At 33.4% G+C, this 6,000-nt stretch overlaps 1 long non-coding RNA gene across 1 annotated transcript in view; it reads right to left on the minus strand.

Moving 5' to 3' along the window:
- LOC137210894 (uncharacterized) overlaps nt 1-5,717 on the minus strand; it is a 68,744-nt gene extending 63,027 nt beyond the window's left edge. Inside the window, exon 1 of the long non-coding RNA XR_010936772.1 lies at nt 5,690-5,717. This is a non-coding gene — a long non-coding RNA (uncharacterized lncRNA). The remainder of the gene's footprint in view (nt 1-5,689) is intronic.
- Between the last annotated feature and the right edge of the window lie 283 nt (nt 5,718-6,000).

Genomic DNA, 6,000 nt, shown 5'->3' on the forward strand with positions numbered 1-6,000 from the left:
TCAGATGAATGGATAAAGAAGATGTGGCACATATATACAATGGAATATTACTCAGCCATAAAAAGAAACGAAATTGAGCTATTTGTAATGAGGTGGATAGACCTAGAGTCTGTCATCCAGAGTGAAGTAAGTCAGAAAGAGAAAGACAAATACTGTATGCTAACACATATGTATGGAATTTATGAAAAAAAAATGTCATGAAAAACCTACGGGTAAGACAGGAATAAAGACACAGGCCTACTAGAGAATGGACTTGAGGATATGGGGAGGGGGAAGGGTAAGCTGTGACAAAGCGAGAGAGAGGCATGGACATATATACACTACCAAACGTAAGGTAGATAGCTAGTGGGCAGCAGCCGCATAGCACAGGGAGATCAGCTCGGTGCTTTGTGACCGCCTGGAGGGGTGGGATAGGGAGGGTGGGAGGGAGGGAGATGCAAGAGGGAAGAGATATGGGAACATATGTATATGTATAACTGATTCACTTCGTTATAGAGCAGAAACTAACACACCATTGTAAAGCAATTATACTCCAATAAAGATTAAGAAAAAAAAAGAAGAAGAACATATATTACTCAAAATACAGATAAAGGCAATGAATGACAATATACAAGGAGAGTAAATTATTTTTTTTGTGTATATATATATATATATATATAAAAGATCACTACCATTTACTAGATAACAATTCATAGTACACAAATCAATACAAACCAAAAAAAGATATGTACAGATAATTAAGAGAAAAATTATAAATAGCAAACACATGAATAGAGGCTCAACCCCTTTAAGACACTGGAAATACAAACTAGGCTGACAATGAAGTCACTTAATACCGGAGAAATTGGGCAAAGATCATTTATAGTAAATGTTGAGAATGCATATTCACCAAAGTAAATAATTGGTGTACAGAAATATGTATGCTTAATATTAAGTTCAAGATAATATGGAAATAGAGCAATCTTTAAACCACAGTGAAGAAGTTGGTATTTGAAGAATAATCAAAGGAAGGAGAGACACGTAAATGCAAGTCTGAACTCCATTTTTCCCTCATAACTGATGAGCATGAGTAGAAGCTGATTGCCTCTTACGTTCTATCTTCCACAAATTATGCCACACAACCTCTCACTCCTGCCTCTCCTCTCCTTCCATCTCCTCTTTCTCTTCCGACTCCTTCTACTTTATTTTACTAAAGAAACAAAAAAGGCAACCTCATAGAATCGCAGAAAGCTCATGTAGGGAATGCCCCAAATATTACTGAACTCATTTATTAAAATACCTCAGCACTTGGGCTTCCCTAGTGGTGCAGTGGTTGAGAGTCTGACTGCCGATGCAGGGGACGTGGGTTCGTGCCCCAGTCCAGGAAGTTCCCACATGCCGCGGAGCGGCTGGGTCCGTGAGCCTTGGCCGCTGAGCCTGCGCGTCCAGAGCCTGTGCTCCGCAACGGGAGAGGCCACAGCAGTGTCAGGCCCGCGTACCGCAAAACAAAACAAAACAAAATAAAAACCTCAGCACCAACTTTCTTTTTTACAAGCATTAAAGTGACCATAAATTTTTTTGGAAGAATAAATGTATATAAATGGAAAGTGTTTAAGTCTTCTTACATATGGGTATTAGGCTCTAGGCAAAAAAAGGAAAATTCATTACCCCTGTTTAATTATTCTTAACTTTTTTAAGACATGAGGATTTTTATACTTAAAATATAAATAAAATCCTCAAGATTAGCTGTCTCACCCTCCAACAAAACATTGGTGCATTATTATTTCAACTCTGATTTGATTATTTCTTCCTGTTACTAAAGCAATTTTATTGGTCTTACCTACTAAAAGATATATACATTTTAAATAATCAGTACTGAATACTCTTGATCGTCAAAGTTGACTACAGGTATATAGATAATGTCCTGAAAGCAATGTTACCAGACACTAAAACAGAAAAATCCTAATTCCTCTTACTACCTATTTTACAAATGTACAGAACATCAAGGACATATTGGTCTAACACATGTCATTATGAAAGATCATAAATGCAGGGAAATTATTAAAATTTGGACATTCTCAGAGATGCTTATACTTGTGGCCATGATACTGGTGAGACTAGAAAGCAAGGATAGAAATTTTCTAAATGCAAACAACAAATAATGATTAAAATACCTGACAAAAAGTAATCATCATAGTAATAAAATACAGAGTTTTTAATCTAATTATCTTTATTTTTCTCCTCTTTAACCTCCAATATTATTTTCAACTATTTCATAAGGAATATCAAACAATTCTTGAAATCTCTATTTGCAGTTATACTGTTTTAGCATGCCATCAAAATTCTTTCTTAAGGAAAAGTCATATAACATTTAAAAAGTGATTTTTAAAAACCCATCATATTTTATTCTCTTCTAGTGAGTTTTGCATAGAAAGAGAAATAAAAGTGGCATAAAATCAAATATACATTATGTGCATTTATGAAATTAATTAACATGCTACATTTTCCTGTACTGAAGCATTTGGGAGTAAATCATAGTCACCAAAGAGAGTACTGCTTTCTCACCCCAATACAGAGAAATTAGCAAAGTTAATGGTTCATGTAGAAAATGGGTCACCATCAAAGGAAAAATTTCCCAGCTATATATAAAATAAGATCTCTGAGTTGATCTTTCTCTATGTGAGGATACTTCACTATTAGTTTCAATGTGTCTTGAGAATACTCATTTTGGCAACCTTGCATGTATCTGTTTTGCTCCAGTAAACCATATTCAACTACACGGCAGTCTTCTGTCAATCATACAATGAAGTTTTATGTAGCTTTTATTACTTGTGTCAGAAAAATCACTTCTATTTAGGACCTCAGTGAATGGTTAGATAAATGAAATTCCATAAATATTGATGTAAAATTCAAGGGACCTCATAAATTAAATTTAATGAGAAATAATTTACATAAAAAAATCCAACTTGCTACATGTACAGTTCTATGAGTTGTGACAAACATATACAATCTTGTAACTAACAAAATCATAAATATGTCAATAGACCTTAGATCCCAAGGAAGTAATGTCAGCAAGATGACAGAATGGGGGATACCAGCCTTCATTTCCCCATGAAAAAGAGCAATCAGACAGCTTTCCATGAAGGAAAATAGCCTTGGGAGGGCTCAAGAATCCAACTGAGAACCCACTGCAGTAGTGGGGCAAAAACCTGAGAGTAACATCACAGAAAGGATTGCTGGGGAGATAGGCTTAGCTGAGATGTCTGTAGATGGCTAGGAACAAGGAGCACAGGGCTTGTCAGTATCAGCTACATATAAGAGAAATCACACAAGGGCAGCCTACAGAATTGAAGAAAATATTTACAAACTATGTATCTGATAAAAAGTTAAGTTCCAAAATATTTAAGAAACGCCTACAACTCTATAGCCAAAACCCCAAAATAACCCAATCAAGAGTTTTTAATTAGCACTGCAAACTCCATTGAGCGTGTTTATCTATTCATGGCTAAGAATGTGATTCCAGTGAATCCTTCAAGCATAGATGGATGACCACTCTTCTAAGAGTTATCTGCAGTGTTTAAAGCGAAAGTCAATTGTCCATAGCAAAGCTAAGGAGTCAGAGGCAATTGGGAAGATTTCTCATCCTACATCATCTTGGGAAAGACAGTGTTCTTTCTTCCTTGTCTTGTTGCAAGGGCACGTGATGTTATGCAAGTGAGCTGTTATAGAGGTCTTGGATAATCAAAGACACAGAAATGTACAGATACAGATACACTTTCACATACACACACACACACACACACACACACACACAAATTTTTGCTTTCTAAAACTTAGTAGTTCAGAGAAAGGGTAGCCTGAAAAGCAGACAGCCTTGTGTAGGTCTGGGCATAGATACAGAGTATTAAAAATGAGCATATAACGATGTTTACCTTATTGCCCTACATAAGAAATTGCATCAGGAAAACTTCACCAATTAGAGTAATCATCAGGCTGAGGTTGTGAGTACTAAAAAACAATAGTAAATCCAACCATTTTATTCAGTAATTATAAAATATTATAGTTATAAAATATGTATCTAACGTGAAATTATAATTATAAAAATGACTAACAGTATAATGCTAAAGTATTTCTTCTGCTTGAAATGTTACCTGATACCACAATAAAAAATTGATTAGTATATCAAGAATGCAATGTATCAGTGTAAGGTTTAGTTTTATTATAACAATTCTAAACAATTAAGTGATTTTACACACTTATGGGCACTCATGTATATGTACACAGATCAGTATGATACGTCTGAGGCTCTGGGATAACATATACTTGCAATATGTTTGGTCAGAAAAGAAAAAATTCTTCAAGATACCACAGCAACTACAAAATTGCCTAAGTCACATCCTTCTCTGACAGCTAAAGAAAAAAAAAAAAGTGCTGGCTCATTTCCAATGGCTATGTCCCTGTTTATAGTTTTTAAATAGTTCGTTAAAAATGTTGATTTATAAACCACCTGTGCTCCTTTTCATAAACACTTTGCCAAAATGGTGACTTATATCCTAGGACTGTCATTCATAGTTGAGTTGTTGAGGAAATTTAAAGAACAGGTGATTACAAAGGTTAGTTTCTTCACCTACAGTGAAACATAAAGTAGTTTTACTTTGGTCTCCTATTGTCCCTAGGATGTTGTGAAGTTTCTGAACTGCCTTATTCATTGTCCATCTAGAGCCCCCCTTTCTGCTCAGGGGTCATTCTAATACAGGTGCTAAATGCCTGACTGACACATAATACCTACAGCTATGAATCTAAAGTCCTGTAAGCTTCATTAAACTTTGTTTAATTTAATGACTTTGTTGTGACCTGTTGTAGGTCAGATTTCCCATGGATAACTTCAATAAGCCTTGTGATTAAATTTTATGTTCGTAATTTTTTTCAGTGGTTAGTGGTTATTAACCTTCATAAATGAGTCGTATTTTTTCATTACAACTTTGGTTATTATTATTATTTTTTTGGCTTCTGTATTATTGATCAACAGCTTAAATTCATGTTTTTGTTTTTGCTTTCTTTTAATTTTGATCTTAATCAACTTTGTAAATTTCCCAGATGGGCATAAAATTCAGGTTGCTCTCAGGTAGTTTCATGAAATTTTCTTATTGAGATAAATTGTGTCTTTTAAGTAGTATGTATTTCTTATTTCTTTTTTATTTTGTTTTTATTTTATACAGAATTGAAAGAATTACTTTTGAGCACCCATGCAAAGTATATTTGCAACATTGTTAAATATTTTCATCTAAAAGAAACAACTTTTGCATTACTGAACACATTCTCACTTTTTCCATCTAAAGGTGAAAGGTGAGTGTAAAACATCTGCCCATCTAACATTACTTCTGGGTCCACGCATACATTTGGTACCCTATATGGCTGGTAAAATTACTAAATTATTAGTTTTAAAGTCTTTTATTCTGTACATTATCAGTGTAGAATTGGAAAAATATTGTAAAGTCAAATTAATTTAAATGTATATTTAAATGTTTCAGTTCAAGGTAGAAGAATGTTTGGTTCATTTGTATGTCTTTAGTTTATCAAATTGTATATATAATTATATATAAAATATAATTATATATATATGAAATTGAGGTGCAAAATTAATACTTTAAACTGAGATATTATAATAATATAGAAATGTTTTTTTAAAAATTGCCCATTTCATACTTACTATTTGCCATGTGTGAATTCATTTTTAGCTGTTCTTACAACCTGAAAAAGAAGTATGATTGACACTAATTTAGAGATTTGAAAACTGAGATTTAAAATGTTTAGTAGTTTGACTTTGATTTATTACAAATAGCTTTTCTAAAATAATTTTTATTTCATTACATTCTAATTAAGAAAGAGGATAGTTGCACCAGTATGTGAAATATGCTTTGCAAATTATTAAAGAAATTCAAGTTCAAGAATGACTATGCTTATATTAGTCTCCACAATGTCTGTACTATTATTGATATCATTTCTAGAGATAAATTTATT

This window comes from Pseudorca crassidens, chromosome 18, assembly GCF_039906515.1.
Source record: "Pseudorca crassidens isolate mPseCra1 chromosome 18, mPseCra1.hap1, whole genome shotgun sequence".
Classification (NCBI taxonomy): Eukaryota; Metazoa; Chordata; class Mammalia; order Artiodactyla; family Delphinidae; genus Pseudorca; species Pseudorca crassidens.